The sequence below is a fragment of the Dipodomys spectabilis genome, unplaced genomic scaffold (genome assembly GCF_019054845.1).
Source record: "Dipodomys spectabilis isolate Male_0828 unplaced genomic scaffold, ASM1905484v1 ptg000405l, whole genome shotgun sequence".
NCBI classification, from domain to species: Eukaryota; Metazoa; Chordata; class Mammalia; order Rodentia; family Heteromyidae; genus Dipodomys; species Dipodomys spectabilis.
In genome coordinates, this window is record NW_024871082.1 from 1,877,978 (window position 1) to 1,902,675 (window position 24,698).

Here is a 24,698-nt window from a genome sequence, read left to right on the forward strand (position 1 = left end):
ATCTTGCTGCTGGGAATAGAGATAGCAAAGACATGTGGGATCTGCTTCTGTTGAGCCATTATGTCTGAAGAACAACTTGGAAGAATCTGTATTTGATATTGCCAAAAGGATAAGTATGTATCACTACCTCTTTGAAGTTTTGGAAGGTTGTACAAATTGCTCTCCTAAGTCATAATTGTTCATTTAAGTTTCTTAAATTTCAAAAATGCCATTGCATTGTTTGTTTCCATACAAAATATTTTCACAAACCAAATAACAATAGCTTACTGTAACATTCATGGATTCCATCGAAGTCTTCCAAGTGAATTGCCTGACTTTGATGTCAAAATGTATTCAAGAGTTAGTTGTATACATCTATAATGATTTCTGGAGAGTTTGTGCTTTTTTATTGTAATTAAGTGGTTACATAATTTCCGTAATTTCACAGTATTATGGGATAGTGATGCTCAGTTAAAGTCACAAACACATTCTAACATTTCTGGAGCAAATTTTCTATCAGTCTATAACATTTATGAGTTCTATGAGCTTTGTGATACAGTTGTTTCTTCCACATTGGTTGGTATGTACATTTCTTTTGTTTTGCATAACATCAGCTGTTCCCTTTTTCCCATTTGTTCCCTTCCTCCCATCCCTGCCATTAGCTTGCTTAGTTCATTTTGGTCAATGTCCAGTGCAGCTGATGGGTTTTCCCCTGATTCCCTCTAGTTCTATGTCGTCTTCCTGGTTCCCCTGCATTGTACACATATATACTATACATGTGATCAGCAGCATGGGGTTATTTAGTAGAGATTCGACCAGATGAGTGGAAGTCTTTGTTTCTTAAGTCCTGTTAATTTTGTCGTATTACCTAACATTTTGGTTTTAACATCCACTTATCAGGGAGACCATGTACTGTTTGTCTCTTTGCTCTTGGCTTACCTTGCTCAACATGATCACCTTCTAGGTCCATCCATTTCCCTGCAAATGCCATTATTTTATCATTTCTAACGGCTGCATAATATTACATTGTGTGTAGATACGACAATTTTGGGATCCATTCCGTATCCTGGCTATTACGAACAGTGCGGCAATAAACATGGAGGTGCATGTGTCCTTTTATACTGGTTCCTGTTGTTAAGGATGAATGCCTACAAGTGGTATGACTGGGTCATAAGAGAGGTCAATATTTCGTTTTCTTAGGAGTCTCCAGACTGTTTTCCAAAGTGGTTGTATAAGTGTACATTCCCACCAGCAGTGTAGTAGGGTTCCTCTTTCTCCACATCCCCTCCAGCATTTGTCATTGGCTGACTTCAGGATGTGGGACATTCTGACTAGGGTAAGGTGGTATCTCATGGTTGTCTTTATTTACATTTCTTTCACAACCAGGGATGGTGAACATTTCCTAAGGTGTTTCTTTGCCATTTTTACCTCTTCTTCTGAGAAGTCTCTCTTTAGTTCCCTTGCCCATTTAGTAATTGGTTTGTTAGGTTTGGGAGGGCCTAGTTTCTTGAGTTCCCTGTATATATTGGGTATTAAACCCTTGTCGGATATATTGCTAGTAAATATTTTTTTCCCAATTAATTGGTTGTCTTTCTAGCTTGGTTGCAACAGCTTTAGCTTTGCAGAAGCTTTTTATTTTAAGATAGTCCCATTTGTCGTGTCTCACTCCAATTTGTTGTGACCCTGGGACTCTGTTCAGGAAATTCTTTCCTGTGCCTATATGTTCAAGTGTCTCTCCTACTCTGCCGGGAGTGGTTTCAGAGATTCAGGTTTAATGCTAAGGTCTTTAATCTATTTTGAGTCGATGTTGGTGTATGGTGATAAGCTGGGGTCCACTTTTATTCTTCTGCATGTGGCCACCCAGTTTTCCCAGCACCAGTGATTGAAGAGGCTGTGTTTCTTCCATTGTCTGTCTTTGGTTCCTTTGTCAAATGTCAGCTGACTGTAGGCATGTGGATTTAGTTCTGGATCTTCTATTCTATTCTATTGGTCTTCGGGTCTGTTTTTGTGCCAGTACCATGCTGTCTTTGTTATTATGGCTCTATAGTAGAGTTTGAAGTGCAGCATGGATATCCCTCCCATGTTGTCTTTATTCGCTAGAATAGTTTTGGCTATTGTAGATATTTTGTGGTTCCATATGAATTTTGGGACTGTTTTTTGTATTTCAGAGATGTACATCATTGGGATTTTAATAGGAATTGCATTGAATTTGTATATTAATTTGGGCATTATTGCCATTTTCACTATATTGTCTGCCTATTCAAGAGCAGGGGAGGTCGTTCCATTTCCTAGTGTCTTCTGTAATTTTTTTCTTTAACTTTTTATAGTTTTCATTAAATAGTTCTTTTACATCTTTGGTTAGGTTTGTTCCTAAATATTTTATTTTGGGGGAGGTTATTGTGAATGGGGTTGCTTCCTTTATTTCCCTCTCTGCTTGTACATTGTCAGTGTAGAGGAAGGCAACTGATCTTATTTGATTGACTTTTGTATCCTGCTACTTTGCCAAAGTGATTTTTGATTTCTAATATTTTGGGGAAGGAGTTTATGGACCATGAAGGTATAGTATCATGTCATATGCAAAAAGGGATATTTTAATTTATTCTTTCCTATGCGGATCCTTCTAATGTATCCCTTCCACTCCTCAAATACTGGAATCAAATAAAGTGAAAACAGGTGTTTACCATGGGGGAATAACGTACAAAAGAATCACATATTAAAAACAAAAGAAAGAAAGGAAAAACAACTTGTGTCTCTGACTTCAGGTACATTTTGTTTAACATCACCTTGTATGGTCATATGTACCTAGCCTTTGATCTTCTCTGCTTGTCCTAAACATGTACTAATCCTTGCAAACAAAGGTAAAACAAGGTAAACCATGGGACCTATGTTTCTTTGGGTCTGACTTACTTCACTTAATATAATTTTTGCCAAATCTTTCCATTTCCTAACAAATGGGGCAATGTCATTCTTTCTGAGGGAAGCCTAGAATTCCAGTGTGTGTGTGTGTGTGTGTGTGTGTGTGTGTGTGTGTGTGTGTATCTCACATTTTTTCTTGAACCATTCATCTACTGAGGGGCATTGGGGTTGTTTCCATATCATAGCTATGGTGAATAATACTGCAATAAACATGGTTGTGCTGGTAGTTTTGTGATCATTTGGGTAAATGCGCAAAAGTAGGGTTGCTGGGTAGCTAGGATGACAGTTGTGAGACACTGTCAGTGCCCGGTTTCAGCCACCTTCTTACAACCAGGGGAAACCCAACATGTCAGGCCATAAAGCACATGTAACCCTACACTTTCAGACTTTGACACCAGCATTCTTCCTTGGTTGGAGAGAATATAATTGACATTACTCTCCCACACCTGCTCCCATTCACCCACTCCCTGCCTAAGACAGACCACAACCTCTGCAGTTCCTGGTAAGACAATGCCCACCTTGCTGTGAGTTCACACTCGGGCAAACTTGGGAAGTTCCTAGAAATGGCTGTACACTGAGGCCAGAACCTGGTGTCCCAACCACAGCAACCCCACTCCTTCACCAACTCTGGCAAGCAAATGGTGTCTTTCTTTCTTGTTTTTTGGATGAGGGGCTTGAACTCAGGGCTTGGGTACTGTCCCTGATGATGATTTTTGCACAAGGCCAGTGTTCTTCCACTTGAGCCATGATACCACTTCCAGTTGGAGATTGGAAATGAGACTCTCACTGGACTTTCCTCCTTGTGCTGGGATACAATTCCCTCTGGATCTCAGCCTCCTGAGTAGCCAGGATGACAGGCGTGAGCCATCAGCGCATGGCCTATGTGTCTCATTCTTTACAATTTCCAACTAGTCCGCTTCTAGACACTACCACCTAGACACTCTTCTACCTCCCTCAGAGACAGCAAAGGGAAGCTCAGAATCAGGGGAGAGACGTGGCCATTAAATGGCCCCCTTTACATCACTACCTCTTTCTAAGCTCCCATCCACTTCCTCTGGATTGCCTGGATGTCGGGTAGATTAGACCTACTAGGACATGTGAGGCCTGCTCTGTATCCTCCCGCCACACCCAACCAGTACCTGAGGATTTCTGGGGCAAGCTGCTCCATGTCCCAGTTGAAGCCTTTGGGAGGGTTGCTGATAACCAGGTCCAGGGGTGCCCATTGCAGGAATGTCCAGATCCCCTTTATCAAAAAGGAGACACAAAGCATGGATGGATCTACTAAGAGCTTCAGGGCATAGCCATCCACCTATCACCCAGGTCCCTTGAAGTGCAGTTTTACATTGACAGTGCTGGGGCTTGAACTCGGGGTCCAGGCGCTGTCCCTGAGCTTCTTTTGCTTCAGGTGAGCATATTTCCACCTGAGCCACGGTACCACTTCTGGCTTTTTCTGTGTATGCGGGACCTAAGAATCGAACACAGGGTTTCCTGTGTGCTAGGTGGGCCCACTACTGCTAAGACAAAATACCAACATTGGATAGCTATTCTTATGTGACCCCTTGGGCCTGTCTCAGGACAGTCTTGCCCGTCTTTACTGAGTTTCTAACCAGCAGCCCTGGCTGGAAAAAAACACGCTCTGCTATGTTGTCCTATATCTATGGCATCTTTCCTCTTTGTTCTTCCTGTCACATCTTCCGTGTTAAGCAAGACCTCCTTAAAATGCTGCCTCCAAGAAGCCTGCTCCAATCACCCTGGCATAGGGGGATCTTCTCTGCTCTGGAGGCTGTTGGCCTTTTCATGCTCTGCCTTCCAGCTGGGTTGAGAGCACACAAAGGCAAAGGCCTGGCTTTCACCACCCAATTTCTGAAGGCTCTGATACACTACCCAGGAACCAGTGCAGTATCACACTCTGTGAGGGGGCACTTGAGGCCCAGGCAGTCTGGGGGCAACAAATAGGGCCATTTCTTTTGTGGGCTTGAACTGAGGATCTGGGAGCTGTCTTTCTGATTTCTCATGCTCAAGGCTGCTATTCTACCACTTGAGTCACAGCACCAGATCTGGATTTTTGGTGGTTCCATGCAGAGACGACTCTTATTGGCTTTCCAGCTTATGACTGGCTTCGATCTTTGATCCTCAGATCTCTGCCTACTGAGGAGCCAGGATGTCAAGTGTGAGTCTGACCCAGACAGGCTCCAGAACCTTTACTTTGAGCTTCTGTTTATCTTGTGTCAGCTAGCAAGCCCTAGTTAAAATAGTTATTTATAGAGGATCAAGTTCCTCTCCTAGGTCAGTTAACCCCAAGACATAAAGTATCTTTGGAAAAGGCTAGTGAGAGTTGGCCTAGGTGGGTGAGTGTGTGTGTGTGTGTGTGTGTGTGTGTGTGTGTGTGTGTGTGTGTGACTATGAGTTTCAGGGATACCTACCTCCATCTCTCTGGTGGTTCTTTCACCCAGTGGTGAGTTCATCCAGGATCTCCACCCCAAGAAGGCAGGTAGGGAGATTACTTAAGGTCACATCAAGTGGGATGATCTTAATTTTATCCTGCAACTGAAGCCAGGGTGATAATAGAGGGAAAGAGAGGTTTAGAGGAACATCAAGGGAAGCCCCTTACCTTTGGCTATGATTAACAGAGAGAAGAATTAATCCATCCATTTTGGTAGTAAGATAACAAGTGTCCACTATTCATTTATTTTATTTTTTGGGAATCCCAGGTCTTGGATTTCTGGACTCGGTGTCATCCCTGAGCTTCTTTTACTCAAGGCTGAGGCTCTATCTCTTGAGTCACAGCACCAAAACTATCTTTTTCACGGGTGGGGGAGGGAGGTGGTTTATGGGAGATAAGAATCTCACAGACATGAGGCTGGGCAGGTGGCTCAGTGTTAGAGTGCTTGCCTTGCATGCCTGAGGCACTGAGTTCGATTCCTCAGCACCACATAAGCAAAAAGAAAAAAAGCCAGAATTGGCACTGTGGCTCAAGTGGCAGAGCACTAGCCTTGAGCTGAAGAGCTGAGGGACAGTGCCCAGGCCAGAGTTCAGGACCCATGACTGGACCAAAAAAAAATCCCACACACTCCCCTGCCTGGGCTGGCTCTGAGTTATGACCATCAGAACTCAATCTCCTGAATAGCCAAGATGACAGGCGAGATCCACTGGCACCTGTCCACCACCATCCATTTATAGTCCCCTAGGGCAAGTGCTGGGCTACCTGTATTGTACCCTCCTTGTTGTGAGTGAGAAGCAGACATGGGTGGGTTTGATACTTCAACAGACTACCTACATTTGAGCATTGCTCCGGCTCAGTCTGATGCCGGCTATCTCCTTATCAACAGCAATGACTTCGCGCTGTCACAGAACAAATGTCCCCCAGGATGTGTCGGATCTAGGGTCTTTCCTCTGCACACTGCCCCCTCTCCTCGAAACGACACACTTAGCAACGTGAAGTAGACATGGAGTGAATTCAGTTTATTATAATCAGGTTCTGGCCAGATAGGTAGCAGTGAGGATCAGAGGCTTGGGATAGTGCTGTGCAGTTGGACAATGCGATGCCTCCTCATTCACTTTCCTTTAACTGTCTTAACAAAGGGTAGTGGGGAAGTACTCACCATACAGACTGACAATGAGTAACCATCACTGTCTAACCCGGGCACAGAGCGGCTTACCTAAGGGAGCTAGTTCAACAAGCCGAGCAAGAAAGCTCCTGACCCACAGCCTACCTCCAGATTAAGAGGGTCCCAGCCACATGGGGATGCTGAGGCACCTCATCCAGCACAGTTACTGCGAGAGAGAGAGAGAGAGAGAGAGAGAGAGAGAGAGAGAGAGAGAGCGAGAGAGAGAGAGAGAGAGAGAGAGAGAGAGAGAGTATTACACTTAAGCCAGCTGCCGGTGGCACAGGCCTACAATGGTAACTACACAGGAGGCTGAGATATGAGGATCATGGTTCATAGCTAGCCCAGGCAGGAACGTCTGTGAGATCCTTATCTCCAAAGAACCACCAGAAAACCGGAAGTGGTGTTGTGCCTCAAGAGGTAGAGTCGTAACCTTGATCTGAGGAGCTTGGGAACAGTGCCCAGGCCCAGAATTCAAACCCCACGACTGACAATAAGTGTACTTCTCACCACAAGAAGTGGACTGAATAGCACCCATTGTCCTAGGGAGAATGGCAGAGAAGTCAGGCCAAGCTTCCTGTCAGCTCGGGGTCATGAGAAGCTCATCCTGCTATTCTGTGCAGCGTTTTCCAATGCTGGAAAGCTGAACAGTGAAAGATCCCCTTCCTCATGGGGATGGGGTAAAGATGAAAGAGAGCCATGTTTTGTTTCATAATCCCATACCTGTAGCATAACAACTAACAACATAATAACTAACAAGCCCCTTCTGAGTCCTTTCCAGATATCTTCTTGTTATATGCTCACAGAATTGCCTAGAAACTTATCTGATGACCATTCCCTCTATGCCTGGTCCTGCCCCAGAGTTCCCCTTGTATTGATCCCTTGTTTCCTTACAACTGTCCTGTGAGGAGACTGAGGACCAATGGTTCCAGGCCAAACCCAGAACTTCAACTGTGGTAAAGAATCGGCTGCTGTGGACTAAGAGTTTGGGACAGTCATCTAAACAGATGACTGAGCATGGCGTTACATATCTACCAGCCCAACTACAGAGGACCAGGCATGGTGGCACATGCCTGTCATAGGAAGACCATGATCCAGTCAAGCTTGAGCATGTATGGAGTCTCTATCTCAGACATGCCCAAGACAGAAAGGTTTGGCTCCAAAGGAAGAAGACCTGAGTGGAAAACCTAAGGCCTAGTGTTCATACCCTAATATACCGAAAAGAATCCGAGGTCCGGTGCCAGAGGCTCATGCCTATAACCCTACCTACACAGGAGGCTGAGATCTGAAGAACACAGGTCAAGAGTTAAAGTAGGGTTGGCCTTGCCCATCAGACGTTATGATGAGAAGACCCAGACTCTGATCCATGCCAATATGTTCCATACTAACAGGACTCAAACCTTACTAAGTGCTGACCACACTCTCGTTCCCCCTAGGAAGCCACACCCCGTGGGTCCCACCTCCAGATGCTCCCACACTCCCTCTGCCACCAACCAGGCCCACGACATAGACAGTTCCAGGGCACAAATTTCTCTTGCTCTTACAATTTAAAGGTGCTGAGTCCCCTTCAAGCATCCCACCCTTCCAGGCCCCCAGACCTCAGCCTCAAAGCCTATGCTGCCCCCAAAGACAGCATGTAGAAGTTACCAAAGGGTCCAGCACTCCTTGGTACAACCAAATTCTACAAACACACACACACACACACACACACACACACACACACACACACACACAAAGCCATCACGGGGGGCTCCTGTCTGTCATCCTAGTTACTCAAGAGGTTGAGGTCTGAAGGTCACTGTTCAAATCCAGCCACGTAGGAAAGTTTGTGAAGCTCCTATCTACACGGAACCACCAAAAAGCCAGAGGTGTAGCTGTGGCTCAAGTGACAGAGCTCTAGCTTTGAGCAAGAAATCTCAGGGACAACATTTAGGCCTTTAGTTCAAGGCTCAGTTCTTCTACCTCCAAACACACACAGACACAGACACAGACAGACAGACAGATAGGCAGACAGACAGACAGACACACACACACACACACACACACACACACACACACACACACACACACACACACACACACACACACACGGATAGCCCAAGGATTCAGCAGTCCCTGAGAACAGAAACATGAACTCCCTCAATTTGGTTCATATCCCACCCCTGAGAAGGTGTCAGTACCGACATCATACACACTGTAGACAAATCATTGAGCCTCTCACATATCTAGAATGTCTCATAGACCAGCATGGCTTTTCCTACCATACACACTGCTATGTGGAAAACTTAATCATCTCTTTTTTTGTTGTTGTTGGTTAAGAGGCTTGAACTCTGGGCTTGGGTGCTTGCCCTGAGCTCTTCAGGTTAAGGCAAGCACTCAATTGCTTGAGCCACAGCACTGCTTCTGGTTTTCTGGCAATTCCTTGGACATAAGAGTCTGAGGGTCTTTCCTGACCAGGCTTGCTTTGACCCTTGATCCTCAGATCTCACATCCTGAGTACCTAGGATAGCAGCCACGAGGTGCTGGCAACCAGCCAAACAAACTTTTCCATTCCTGTCATCTTTTTCCATCAGGAGACTGAAATCTGAAGACTGCAGTTGGATGCCACTTAGCAGCCAAACCCGTGAGAACTCTTTATCTCCAATTAAACACCCAAAAAAGCTGGAAGTGGAGCTGTGATTCAAATGGTAGAGTGCTATCTTGGAGCATAAAAGATAAGATCCATGCCCTAGTTTCAAGCTTTTTCTAGCATAGGCCCAACCAAGAAAGGGAAGCAGGTGGGCATATGGGAGCTCAAAGCTAACACATATTAATCAGGACTCCTAGAACAGACCCCATCCACCTCTGATTTTCTAGATTCTATATCCTACATCATGGCAGACTTAGATAGGACTGAACATACACCAAGTTGGGACATTCAAGTACAATCTCATACTGAAGATCCCCTGACCTTATCAAAGACTCAGGATATCTCACTGTCCTGATTCAGCACTGGGCAGTGAGGTAAGTTCTAGTTATCCAACCACATGATATGCGAACTAAAGGGTTTCCTGGAAACTGGGGAGATCTAGGTCCCTCTTGGGAAGGTGAAAAGGGCTGCTCTATCCCAGAAATGTTCCTATGTTGTGAGTATTATCAAAGAAACAACCCTGCTCAGATCCCAGTGTCTCTGGTTTTCCCACCAGCCTCTACGCAGCTCTGCCCCACCTTCAGCCTGCCCTCTCTGAATCCCAGATCTGCCATCTAGATTAAAGACTGAGGCAGCCAAGAGACCCATTTCCTGCCCTCATTCCCAGGCTATCCTGTGGCAGTGGCATGCTTACCTCAGTCTTTGGTGAAAGAATGAACACCAGGGGTGGTATCGTCAGATTGAGCCCTGGAAAGTCCTAGTCCCCAAGGATGTACTGCACAGGCATCCTGCAGTGAACGAAAACCAGGTCATCAATGATGAACCTAAGGTGCCAGGACTTTTAATAGCAGTGTGACTGGATCAAAGGCTGGTAATCTATGTTGTCAGGGGAGGTCATGATTCAAATTTCCTGGCACACCTGACCTGGGACCATCCTGCCTCTTCAAATTCCTGCTTATCCCTTGATCCCCCTTTGAAACTCTCTCACCCCAAAACCTCCCTAGGCCTTGGAAGCTTTCTTCTTATCTGACCAGAAAATAAACTCGATGAGGCTGGGGATAATTGAAACCTGGTGACACACCCTGAGTCCTAGGTCCAACCCAAGGCTGGTTCCCTCTATAGTCGGTGACCACACAGCTACTGGCTGTCATGAAGTTGCTGAGTGGTCAGTGGCTTGGTCCTACATACTGGCTTTAGGCTCTGAAACTGTCACCACAGAGATTGTGAATAGTTGTCTCCCTTGATCCAGGGACTCCAAACCAAGGCTTGCATGTTCTCCCTTCTTCCTTCCTTTCCTCTTTTTCTCCTTTTGTCCTTCCATCCTCTCTCTCTTTACTTTCTTTTTGTCAATCCTTGGCCTTGTACTTGGAGCCTAGGTGCTGTCCCCAAGCCTTTTTATTCAAGGCTAGTAGTCTATGGCTTGAAGCACACATCCACTTCTGGCATTTTATTTTTGCTAGTTAATTGAAGACAAGAGTCTTACAGGCTTTCCTGCCAGGGCCAAAAGCCTCAATCCTCTGATCTCAGCCTCCTAAGTAGATACAATGACAGTCTTGAAGCCCTGGCATCCAGATCAATCCAAGGTTTCTTCATGGGCTGTGGAACCAGTCCTGGAATTTTTCATTGTCTATGACCCCCCCAGAGCCTGGTGCACACTGTAATGATTTGTTGCATAAATAAATGGGCATTTTTCTATGACAATACTACAGAAAAATCCCATCTGATTCAGGTAAGAATCATCTGTGAGGGAGGGGGACGAAGCCTGATGAAGCTCTCCCACAGTTCTCCCTCCTCCGTCTTACCCCCTCCTGGTGCCACCACACTTAACTGTTTTTGCTCTGAGGATGTGAGCCACTATGTTCTCTCTGGACTCCAGGGCCTCTGGGATGCCTATCTTCTCAAAGATCTCTGTCCAGCAGCTGACCAGCTCTGTGGCACTCAATTCCCCATGTAGATGTGAATGAGGTTGCTGTGAGCTGAATGCCTGGCTCAAGGGGCCTCCTCTCCTCCCCCTGGGGCCAGTCAGGATTACCACATCCCGCCACCAAGTTTCATGTTGCAGAGAATGGATTCTTGAGGTATCCCTGGTTTCTGAATCTCCCAAAGTCCAGTGCAGGTTCTGGGAATCGTCTCTGCTCACAGCTGGCAGGCTAGGGATGGTGAGGTCACAATCTCTGCTCCCCATGACATCCTTGACTGTGGTGGTCACCCTAGAGAGTGCTGGAGGAGAATTAAGAGCTACCAAAGAAATTCAGTCAAGGCATGACGTTCATTACAGGAGACCATCTGGCTTGGGAACTATTCCTGTGCTGCTTTGAACATCATTGTTTGGAGGCTGAAATCCTCTGTCTGATTTGACCCCTCATCCCAGGTGTTAGTGGAAATTGCCAGCTTCAAGGAAAAAAAAAAAACCTGGAAAACAATGCATTTCAGTTGTCCCAATCAAACTTGAAGGGTTGTAAATTCAGTGGTCTGCTTTTTCTTCCAGACAGCTTACAGCAGGTTACAGAAAGTGCCATTCAGAGAGCCCTAGCTAACTTCCATGGCAGTTAGCAAGCAGGCTCCAGCAGGGGAAATGCACTTGCTTACCACTGCCCAGCTGGAAACACCCCAGGCCGGACACAGACTGGAGTCTGCAGGATTCCAGGGAGGAATGCTCACCAGTACATTGTCCCAGGAGGGAATCCATGCCACCAATGGGGGCCTGGAGTCCCCTGCCAAGATGCCCATGACACAGTCAATGCCATGGGTAAGTTTCCCCTCTCATTCTCGGTCGTGGTGAACCATCTGCCATGTCACGACGTTCACCTCCTAGCCTCAGAGCCCCTGCCCTATTGCCCCCCGCTCCCAATCTCATTCCCTAATTACGTTTGGCAGACACATTCCCAACCCTTGAATTAGCTCCAACTATACACACTAGAGCAGACTGTTTGGCTGGAAGTGTACGGCTGTGGTCACAGTTGCCTCACGAGCCTTCTGGCTGAAGACAGAAGGACAGTTGTCCACTCTGGTCTGTGTTTCACACAGGAATCCTAGGGGAGACACATGCAGGCCCAGCAGCTACTGTGGGCTATAGGAAAGGGATAAGAGAGAGGTGGAAAAGTACGTGTACTGAAACCTTCCCAAAGGAACCATGAAACGGTGAAGGAGAAAACACAAATTATTGCTAGACTCGTACTTGGCATTGATGAAAAAGAACAACACACACACACACACACACACACAAACACACACACACACACACACACACACACACACACAAATCCAGAACTGTGACAGAAGATTAGTCCATGCAGCACCTGCAATTTGCCAATGGATCACTCACTTGAGTACAGTCAGGCTGTATATGGAGAAAGATGATCTGTCTGTCTGTCTGTCTGTCTGTCTCTCTCTCTCCCTCCCTCCCTCTCTCTCTCTTTCTGTCTCTCTCGTGCTCCTTCTCTATCTCTCATGCACACACACACACACACACACACACACACACTAACAGACTCAGAGAGAGCAGTGCCTCTCCTGAGTTTGTTTGTTCCTCCTTTGGGACAAGGTACAAGCTGCAGCACGGGGGTTGCCTGGTCAGATCAGGGGATCCAACCAAAGGGAGCACCACTCTAATAACGCAGAACAACCCTGCCTTTCCCATTCTCCAGGGCCAGACACTTTCCCTTGGGAACAACCAGCCTTGACTCCCCATTCACCAAAACCCTAGGCCAGGACAATTGGTGAAGGTGTCCCAAGATATGTGGCTCCTCAGAGCCGGGGCTGAAAACAAGCAGGGGGGTCATGCTGCCCCACACGGGTGTCTGACCTGGGTTTGGGGCGGTGTTGGGGAAATGGATGGGGTCTTAAAGGCTACATACATGGATGGACTCCCTACTTTCAGGCTAGATGCTTCTGGGTTACTTGGTGGATTCTTGGGGAGGACGAGGAGACCAAATGGACAGGGAGCACCAGCAGATGCTGGGAGAGTTGGAAAATGTGATCACTCTGTGAGTACTGTTGACAGCTGGGATGAGGGGGGAGGGGGGACATGCTCGGTGTATGTGGGTCAGAGTGGATATATTCCTCCCAGATATTCACCTTCTGTCTGACTCCAAGTGCCTCACATACCTAGTGGGCTCTTTTGGGACCCTCCTCAGGAGAAAGGGTGACTGAGCACAGAAGACAAGGGCTCACACAGCAAGGACGGCCTATCTGCTGCATCCAACACCCACCACCCCGATCAAAAAGAAAAAGACTCGAGAAAGAGGTGCTGCTCCCCACTTCTGATTAAAGCCACCAGGCTCCTACCAGAAAGAGGAAGGGAAGGGTACAGATGTGCAGCTGTGTGGCTCCAGGCCAGGAGCTCTGTGGCACCCCTCCTCACCCATTCCTGCATCTCCCTGTTTCCTGGGACACTGGCCACTAGGGATGAGGGTGGGATCCCCAGGTCAACACATACCCCTACCCACCACCCCTGGGGCACATTTGTGACAGGGCCATGGCAGACTGTGGGGGGGGGAGGGTGGACTCGAGGAGACAGGAAAGGTGAGGCAGGAGGTGCAGGTCCGGGTCAGTGGTTGGTTGGCCGGAGTGTTTCCAGGATGTGGGCCCTCAGAGCCACCACTCATGTGTACTAATGGGAAAAGCAGTAGGCGGTGGCTCCGGGTGCACATGGACCTGGAGTCCTAGGACCAGGTGTGGAGACCAGTTCTGGGCCGCAGGCCAACATGGGGCGCGCCATCTCCTCTGGGCGACTGTGAGAGGCACAGCTGGTCGGAGCCGAAAGTACCATGTTTCAAATGCAATGTTGCTGAGAGGGGACAGGGGCATCTGCGTGCACATGGCAGGGCTGCATGTGGCCTCTGCTCCACTTCTTCAGCCAACACTACCCCCACCTCAGCTGTTCCTGTGCCCCCCTTGCCGGCACCTCAGTCTCAGTGCCGCCATGGCCACCGTGCCTCCGGGTGGCTGCCCGTGGTGATGTGCCTGCTGCACCAGGTCCATGTGCGCTGTGCTCCCCACCAGAACCTGCACTATGATCAGCGAGGCTGCCAGCTGATGAAGTCACTTGCCCTTGTGTGTACTCACTCTTCTCTCTGCTCTCTCTCTGCCTTCACTCCTCTCTTGGGCTGTGTTGCTCCTGCCGGGCATGCCTACCACCTCACCCTCCCCTGATTTGTGCCCCTGGCTACTGCTGCCATGGGAGTGTGCCTTGAGCCCCGCCCCCTCCCCCTGTCCCTTTCAGGCCTGGCCCCCACCCCTGGATATCAAATCTCCCCTCAGCACCACCGCTGGAGGAGACTCTCCTCCATGCCCCTCCAATCCACACACCAAAAAGGTGACCCTTGTGTGTATATTTGTTTGTGTGTGTATGATTGTTGGGGATAAGTACCTCTCAAGGACTCAGAACACAGTACCCTTTGAGATGAGCACACAGCACAATTTAAAAAACAGCACAAAACACCGTGTGTAAAGGACTCAGCACACAGCTCCCTTTGAAGGACTCAGCATATACTACCCTGTGTAGAGTACTCAGCACACAGCACCCTTTGAAGAAGGTAGTCCATAGCCCACAAGGTAATGGACTAAGTGCATGACATGCTTTGGAAAACTCAACGCATACCATTCTTTCCCAGGGACTCAGTATATAGCACCTTGTGTTAAGACCACACACAGCCCCCTTTGAAAGACTGATTACGTAGCACGCTGTGTAAAATACTGCCCAGCACCCTTTGAAAAACTCAACACATAGCACCATTTTGAAGGACTCAGCACATACTACCCTGTGGAAGGACTCAGCATATACCACATTGTCAAAGGACTCAGCACATAGCACCATTTGAAGGACAGTACAGAGTACCTTGTGTAAAGGACTCGGCACATAGGACTTGAAAAATTCAACTTATCTATTTCTTCTCAAGGACTCAGAACATAGAAGTACCCTTAGGGATGAATTAGCACACCACACCTTTTGAAGGACTCAGCATACAGTAGCTGTGTAATGGACACAGCGCACAATACCCTTTGAAAAAAGGAGCAGGTCCCACTCTTCTCACTCTTCTCAGGGATTCAGCACATAGCACCCTTTGGGATGACTCAGCAAACAGGACTTTTTGAGAATTCAGCACAAAATCCCCATGTTGGAAGGACGCAGCAAACAGGACCCTGTGAAGGACTCAGCACATAGCTGTATGTCACAAGTTCATATTTCATTAGAATTAGGATGCTTTCTTCAGTATCACCATTGTTCCCAAACACTTCACAAATCCTACTAGTTTATATTTAGCTAAACTGTGGGAGTGGTCAGCTGATGGTCTTGAACTCAAAGCTTGGGGACCCTGTCCTTGAGCTCTTTGGTTCAATGCTAGAGCTCTAGCACTTGGAGGAACAGCTCCAATTTGGTTTTATTTGATTTATTCTTTGACAGGTCTTACAGTGATTAGGAAGGCAAACTTGGGTATCCGAGGGCAAAGGCTCTTAGCTTGGCCTGGAGCTGACCTCTCCCTTCCTTGTGCCTCTGGGAGCTGGGCCTCCTGGAACTCTCTTGGCCTAAGGTGGAACATACCTGTTCTGGCATCAGCACTCAGGGTGAGCAAAAGTCAGCTTGGCCCTGGTCACTTCCCCCAATTGAACTCTAGAGGACGATGGCACGGGGCTGCATGTCCTGCATCTGGCCACGAAGAGGCAGGAGTCACCCACCGTAGGGATTGTACCTGTGAGTTATGTTTACTCTTACTGCCCTTGGACCCCTGTCATGCTATGAAGCCACCCTGGACAGGAAAGTCCTTGAGACTCTTACATAAAATTAACCATCAAACAACAAGTGGGGCTGTGGCTCAAGTGGCAGAGCACTAGGCTTGAGCAAGAAAAATCAGGGATAGAACCTAGGCCCTGAGTTCACACACACACACACACACACACACACACACACACACACACAAACACACACACACCACATGCATGCAAAATCAGAGATTTCTACAGTGCAATCTTTAGGTATTCACGTTTTCCCCACTAAGCCTCATGGCTGTTGGCCTAAGGGTTTGATGCATACAAAACCACCTGGCATATTTAATTTTGGGGAACACTATGGCTAGAAGGTCAGCCTTCCCCCATCCCAGCTCCTTGATTGGGTTGTGGTCTATCCAGGCCCTTTGGGGCTCCTTATACAGACTCATCAAGATGCCTTCAAAAGGCATCACATGCTGGGCACTGGTGGCTCATACCTGTCATCTTAGATACGCAGGAAGCTGAAATCTGGAGGATTATGGTGGCAAGCCAGACTGGGCAGGAAAGTTTGTGAGACTCTTATCCTGGATGAATTATCAGAAAACAAGAAGTGTCCCTGAGGCTCAAGTGGTAGAGTGCCAGCCTTGAGACAAAGAGCTCAGGGAGAATGCTCACAGCCAACAACAACAAGGAGAGGCATTGCATGTTGGCTTGGTATGAGTCAAATTGGAATTTTCAAGTGCTCCAAGACAAAGCAGTACCTCATTTAGTCCTGTGTTCCTCTATCTCATCTCACTCTCTGGTCTTGGCCATGCTATGGTTAGCATGGCTCTGGCTTGACAGGAGGGCTCCAAGAAGGAAGATCTCAGAGCAATCACCCCACCACATTCTTCTGCCCTGCTCACTCTGTTGCTTCTGCTCTTTGCTACAGACCATCTTCCTGGAATCCATACATGAGGTCATTGCCACCAACGTTATGGTGAGTGGTGAGTCTGGCCTAACTCGGGGCAGTCAGAGATGGAAGTCGGTCTGGGACTAGGAGTTTCTACTCTGGGTGTGGGCTGAGGCCAGGGCAGACATTTATTTCATCCTGAGCATTGAAGAGGTGAGGATAGAGTGTAGAATCCACATTGAGTCAGCTAAGATTGGAATCTAGAGGACCACTTGTATGAGGTAGGCTGTGGGGTTAGGGGCCCACTGTTCTTGGTACTCCTCTCTCGAGACTCCCCCCTCCTCATTCATCCTTCAATGGTAGAGGAAAAACTTCAAATAAGTGAGTCCAAGAGGGGGCAGGAGAGTATTTCTGTGTGAACCAGACTTGTGCTTCATATTCATCCTAGGCCCTACTTCCTATTTATCTGAGAAATGGCCATATGGGTTTTGGACAGGGGGAATCAACCTAGATGAGAATGTGGCTCAATGGTAGAGTGGTAGCCTAACATGCCTGACACCAGGGTTTTCATTCCACACAGAAAAAGCTGGAAGGGCAGGTGGGGCTCAACTGGTAGAGCACCAGCCTTGATCAAATAGATCTCAGGGACAGTGCCCAGGCCCTGAGCTCAAGCCCCAGGACTGGAAGAATAAATCTTTGTTGGAGGCTTTTCTTCCCTTTGAAAACAATTTGTTCTTTGTGATAAGCAAAACATGGGTCTCTTCCCTGGCCACCAATGGGCCATTAGATGTCCCTTGAATTTGGGCCACTTCCTGGAAGCCTCTGCCCTACCTGACCCATAGTTTACCCCCATCTTGTGGCAGATGGAGGCCTGAGAGAAGGCCACCTACCACCTACTTCTGGTGGCTGCTGTGGCTTTTGAGAGTCAGTATGTCACATAGAGAGTTGTCATCCACATCAGTCTACAGAAGAAAGGGAGATTCCCTTGTCTGAGCCCTCAAGTTGTAGGCGGCTCGGAATGTGGGGCATCTGCCACAGGATGTGCTCCATGGCGGAGTAATCTACGGGACTGGAACCCTGACCTCTCCTCTGGCAGTTTCCAAGATGTCCTGAAGTTGCAGTTCTTCAAAACCCTTCTGCTCCTCCCTCATTTCACCCACCCCAGATCCTGAGGCGTCTGAATCAGTGGGGGAGGCCTCAACCTGTGCTGGCATCTGGAGCCCTGCGAGGACCCACAGCAGCTCCTGCAGCTCTCTCTTCTTCTCCATCTTCTCCTGGGAGAGCCAGCACAAGCGCTCAGCTTTCTCCTGACACAGCTAATCCAGGACAAACATTTGCTTTTTACATGCCATGAGGGACTCCTCGATGGTGCAGAGTGTGCCGGCAGCTGGCTACATTGATGGTGGAGCTCATCCACTGGATTCTGGAAGTCCACCTCATCAGACAGGTCATGGATGAAGCAGATTTTCTTCTCAGATGCCCACGTGTCCCACTTGCCATCCCCAAGCCAGCTTTGGTGGCAGCTCACCGAGCAGGGGTCCTGTGGCTCCAGCTCCGTCTGGCACTGAGCTGCAGGTGGGCTGGACACCTGCAGCAGGGCCGCTGCTCCTGCAGCAGGAGTTTTCCCCTGTGTATCTCAGCCTCTGAGAGGGCTCGTAGATTCACATCCCTCTAGGTCTGCGGCATGTATCCATCCTCTGGGCTGGTTACATTGGGGGGAGTAACCTCCTCTCGTTTCTTCCCCAGGGCTCACACTTTCCACTTCCCCAGGTGAAGCCAGGAAGCTCAGCTGGGCCTGCAGGCTCTCCTCCTATGGTCTGGTTACTTCCAAGCACTTGAGAGTGTCCTGCCACTTTGGGGGCACCATCTGGTCCCCCCAGTTGTTCAGGCCCTGCACTTGCTTCAGCAGCTCCAGTAACTGGGCCTGCCTCTGCAGGTGCTGCTGCAGGGCCTCCTTCTCAGAGTTCAGCTGCTCATTGGAGGCAATGTGCTGCTCACAGGTGGCTCTGAGCACCTGCAGCTGGGCCAGGGACTGCTCCTGCTGCTCCTGCAGCTCCCATGATGCTTGGCGCTCTCTCTCTCTCTCTCTCTCTCTCTCCCTCTCTCTCTCTCTCTCTCTCTCTCTCTCTCTCTGTCTCTGCCACCTCTTTCCATTCCTCTATCTTCTCCTCTGAATGATCTAGGTGTTCCCGCAGTTCTTTCTTCACTTGTTGCTCTGAGTCCAGGATGCTGGTGAGCTCCTCCTTCTCACCGCTCACCCTGTGGAGAGTGTCCCACAGCAGGGCAAGCTCTTCCTCTGGCTATGGGTCACACACACACACATGCGCCTTGTGTGGTCTAGGGTATCTCCTGCAGATCCTTGGCCTTATCCTCCAGTCTCTTCAGTTGCTCCTGCTGCTCTGTGTTCTGAAGACAGAGCTTCTGGTTTTCCTGGACCTGGATGTGAAGTTGTTACTCCAGTTTTTTTTAACTTCATCTGTGTGCGGTAGGCCAAGGCCTGCAACTGCAGCTCTACCTGAGATGGTCCTGCGGGGGGCCATAGTTCTGTCAGCTTCTTTCTCAGTTCCCCCAGCTCATCCTCCAACACCTGCCTCACCCTTCTCTCCTTCTCCTCTGTCAATTGGTTCACCTGGTCAGTCAGCCACTGAGTCACCTCTTTCCATGCAGACCTCTCAATGCTCAGGTCCTCTGTGAATGTGTCCCTCACCAGACTTCCTGAGGTCACCATCCAGCTCAGGTTGTCCAGTAGTCTCTTCAGTAACTCATGCCCCACCAGCACTAGTTGGAACTTGCAGATTCTGTTCTTCTGGTGCTGTTCTGTGTCCAGAGCACTTCCAGCTTCTCCTGCAACTCTGTTCACTTGCTGTAGTTCATCGAAGCTTCTGGTCTTTTCCTCAAGCTGAAGGGTCACATCATTCAGCCGTTGAAAGAACATTTCAGTCTCCTTCTATGCAGCAGTGACCGCAGAAGCCACCATATCCAGCTCTGCCACACACCGCTCTGCGGCCTGCAGGTGGCTGGTAACAGCTTCGTGCTCCATTTATCTGTCATTAGCCACCTTCTTCACTTGGGCGGGTGCAGATTGTAAATCTCTTTCTGCTGAAATCAACCTCTGTATGGGTGACTTGTGGATCTCTAGCTCTGTTTGTGGTACTTCATGCAACTGGGCTATCTTCTCCCTCTCTTTCTCTGGTCGATACTGCAGGTCTGTCTTCTCCTGCTTCAGTGGTGGAATCTTGGCACTGAGTGTCTGGTTTCATCTTTTCCTCCAGTCCAGGGTGGGCACCACGTGTCACTAGCACCTCTGCAGATGCTTGATGGTATCAGGACCCTTGACACTCTGGCCCCCGGTGGCTGTGACTGTGTCCAAAGGCAGGAAAGGCCCACGGTCTGCATCACCTTTGGACCTTCCTCTGTTGAATCATGCTCCCCAGTGGTGTTTGACTTGGGGATCACTCCCTTTTTTGTGTTCTTTGTTTTCTTGAATGTTGCAGGTCTGATAGGAGGATTCCTTTGCTGGTGTTCTGGAAGTTGTTTCTTGCCTGTAGCTCTTTCACGGAGTCCTGTTGTTTCAGACATCTGAGCACTGGGATGGGAAAGATGGGCTGGCCATGTTCCCAGACTCTGGGAAATCCTCTATTCTCTCACTTTCTGACTAGGACATCAATTTTCCACTCTACTCCAAAGTCGCCTCATGTCTCATGCTCACCACTCAGCCACCTCTACCTTCCTCAACTGCTGGTGGTACTGTCAACCACCAAAGGGAATCCTGGTGCTGGGCATCATGGAATGTGGGTGTGGCCACCATTCTTATATCCCATTGGTCAGAAAGAAACATGAAATAATGGGGGTGTGGCCGGAATCCTGTGATGAAGGCAGCATGGGTGGAGTCAAGATGAGAGCGACTCCCCCAGCACCTTTCCCAGGGAACTTTGTCCAATCCAGTTGGGGTCAAGAGGGTGACCTGCTTTAGCTGGATGGCTGCACATATTGTTGTGTATGTCTGTCTGTTGCCAGTCCCGAACCTTGAACTCAGGATCTGGGCACAGTCCATGAGCTGCTTTTGCTTAAGTCTAGCCTTCTACCACTGTAGCCATATGGCTCTATTCCTAGCTTGTTGGCACTGAAGGTGGACAGGGGTTTCAAGGACTTTCCTGCCTAGGGTGACTTTGACTATGATAATCCTATCACAGCCTTGTAAGTATCAAGGAGGACTGCTGAGAGCCATTGGTGCCTGCCTAATCACTGGTTTTGCTGACGTTATTGGACAGGCCGGTGAGTTCCCTATCCTCAGGTTTAAGTGGTGGGAGCTAGAGCCTATAGTTTGAATCCTGGTCCGGACATCTCCAAATGGCAGAAGATCCTAAGAAACTCATTACTATCTATATGAATACCAGTGGAATGTGATGTATTTCATGATTGAATGGGCCGTGCTTGAATGATTCTAGGATAAAATTATACACAATTATATATACACAATTATATTATAAGACACTGATCAATTTTAATTAATACTTCATGAATCATTTAAACAATCACATTCATTAAATGGAGGCATAATGAAATACCTAAGAATTGGGCATCACATAGTACAGAGATGCCATTTTTCTGCCAGGACTTTCTTTAGTTAATTCATATATACCATTTTCTGAATGTAGTTTGGTATACCTGACCTGAAAATCAATTATTCAAACAGTTTTTATCAGATATGCTTATATCCAAATGTAGAGGGTAATCCACATTATGTATATTTGAAAACAATGCTTGGTTAGTCCTCTTCTCACATTACCCATTCCCTTCTTGAGAACAATACACATTGTAAGGAAATGCTTAGAATGTTTTGGAGAAATTGGTTGACTTCAAACAGTGAGTTACTCTATGCTGAATTTTGTTTACTTTATATCCAGAAAAGCTAAATTCTTACTTTATCATTTTCCTTGGGCTTTATACTCAGATTTAAACTCTGATTGGTGACAAATAAAGATATAAATATCTTTTAACAATAGCAATATTCAGGCTGAGGATTCTAGGTACAATGATACTCATGCAGATAGGCCTCATCAGTCATGAGACCATGATATCAAAATGTTAACCAGTGCTTACTGGTGTCATGCTTATGAGATTTTGTGTGTTATAAACAGTGGTTATTAGAATTTTTTTTGTAATCAACATCATTTCATGGGTTAGGAACTGAAGTGAGACATTATACTCAGAACAAAATTTAACGAGGCATCCAAAATTAGTTATTAAGATATACATCATGTAATACAATGTTTTAAAAATGCAAGCTAAAGGAAATAATTTATGAAAAAAATCAACATTTACAATAAATACAGAATCAGTATGACTGATTTTTCTTTTACCCCAGTAGCAATACGGCTTACATGATGACTTTTCTGGTTATATGTTTAGTTAGGTTTTGATACTTAGTTGGAGATGTTCTTTCATATATTCCTTTGTCAGATGCAAGAGGAAATGAATCCCTTGTCAAAGTCAACACCCATAATAATGTTACAGATATATACTGATACTTTGCCAAAGTTTAAAATCTGCACGAGTAACTTGGGTCTTTTTTGGCTCTAAATAAATAGATATTGCAATTTTGTCAGTACTAGAAAGATTTTGACCACCATTTATTAAACTATTATTTTCCAGAAACTACTTCACTCTTTTCATGAGATTTTTAATTTCATTCATATCATGTGTTGATGTTTTCCTTTAGATAAGCCACATTCAATCTTCTACAAAGTAATTTGGAGTAGTTTAAAATTATGCAGACTCATTTACAATGCTCAGATTCTACTATTTGCATATTTTTTTTCTTTTTAAATCAGTAGGAATTAGTTCTCAATATGAATACTATTGGAGTTATTAATTACATTTCTGAATTTTTTAAGTATGTCATGATTTTGTGATTTTATTCTTTTAAATATGTGCAGATCTCACTCCGCATACAGTCACATTTGTTTTAAACAATATGATCCATTCAAGGGATTTGCTATATTAGGTTCATCTATATGAATTTAATTACAAATTAACACAACTGTATTTCTGAGACACAGTTATCTTTATGGCTCTATGCCAAGTTATCATGTATTTGAGATTTTTGTGCTTAAAAAAAAACTGGGCACAACATGCTTTTGTTCCTGGGGGAGTTCTACTTTGTTGGTTGTTTTTCCAGTTGTGACTTCAAAATATGTGTGCATTTTATTTCAATTGTTTTGTGTCTATATTTTGTTTCCTATAACAGAAAGTAAAAAAGAATCAATGATTCAGAACTTTTCCAAATAAAATTCTAAGATAGACACTTGAAATTTTGTGACAACTGGGAATAGGCAGGTCTTCATACAGAGACATTTTTTGACATGATTTGAATTCTTCCTCCTTGCCCGGTACTAGTGGCTCACGCCTGTAATCCTAGCTACTCAGGAGGATCACGGAGATCTGAGGAACATGGTTCACAGGCAGCCTGGGCAGGAAACTCTGTGAGACTCTTGTCTCCAATAAACCACTAGAAAACCAGAAGTCGAGCTGGGGCTCAAGCGGTAGAGCACTCGCCATGAGCTGAAGAGCAGAGGGACAGGGCTCTAGCCCAGAATTCAAGCCTCATGACTGACCAAAAAAAAAAAAAAAAGGATTGAATTCTTCCTCCTCTTGCCTCACTATTTCCAATAGTATTACTACAAAGTCATAATTGGAAAGAAAATAATTTTGTCTGTATGAATTCAGAATTTTTGTTTCAATTGGGACATACTACACATTTATACTTCATTTTAAATCGAAAATCTTCTTTCCTTCGTTTAAAATCACAGATGTGAATTTATAATGCTAAAATAGCAGCTACTAATTTATCTGAAATGATCCAAACTATTTTCACTTCACATTATGTGTAATAAGAGTGTAATAATAATACTAAGTAATATACCATGTAATAATTGACTTGGGGGAAAGTCAATAACTGGATTTTTGTGAGATACTGAGTGTAGAAAAACTTATATATGATTTGATTAAAAACTACAGTTACATCTAAAAATAAATCATAGTTATAAACTATGCTGAAAAGTAAGATTATTTATTGGAAAAAGCCAGAAGTTTCAATAAGCTTACTTTTTAAAAATTGTCTTAGATCTGGGCTTTTTTGGTTCATGCTTGTAATCCTAGCTACCCCAAACTCTGAGATCTGAGGATAGTGGTTCAAAGTCAGCCTGGGCAGAAAAATCTGTGAGACTCTTATCTCCAATATATCTCTTGAAAACTAGAAAGGTCATTGTAGAAGAAGAGATTCAGTGGTGTCCTTCAGGCGAAGAGAGGAGGAACAGGGCCAAGGCCCAGATTTAGAGACCTAAGACCGACAAAACAAAATTAACATAGATTTTACTTTATTATTTTAAGATTTTTATTGTGAAAATACAGAGTGTTTACGATTACATGACCAATGGGGTTTATAGACACATGAAGAAATGCTCAACCTCCCTAGCCATAAAAGAAATGCAAATCAAAACAACATTCAGATACCACCTCACCCCAGTTAGAATGGCAAAAATCAAGAACTCTAACAACAACAGATGCTGGAGTTGATGTAGACAGAAGTGAACCTTACTTCATTGTTGGTGGGAGTGTAAACTTGTTCAACCACTTTGGAAAGCAGTATGGAGGTTCCTCAAAAGACTTCACATAGAGTTCCCCTGTGACCCAGCATTCCCACATTTGGGCATTTACCCAAATGTTTACAAACAAGGCCACACTAAAGCTACCACCACAACTATGTATATTGCAGCATTATTTACCATAGCTAAAATATGGAATCAACCCAGGTGCCCCTCAGTAGATGAATGGATCAAGAAAATGTGGTATATATATACAATGGAATTCTATGCCTCCATCAGAAAGAATGACATTGCCCCATTTGTTAGGAAATGGAAAGGCTTGGAAAAAATTATATTAAGTGAAGTAAGCCAAGCCCAAAGAA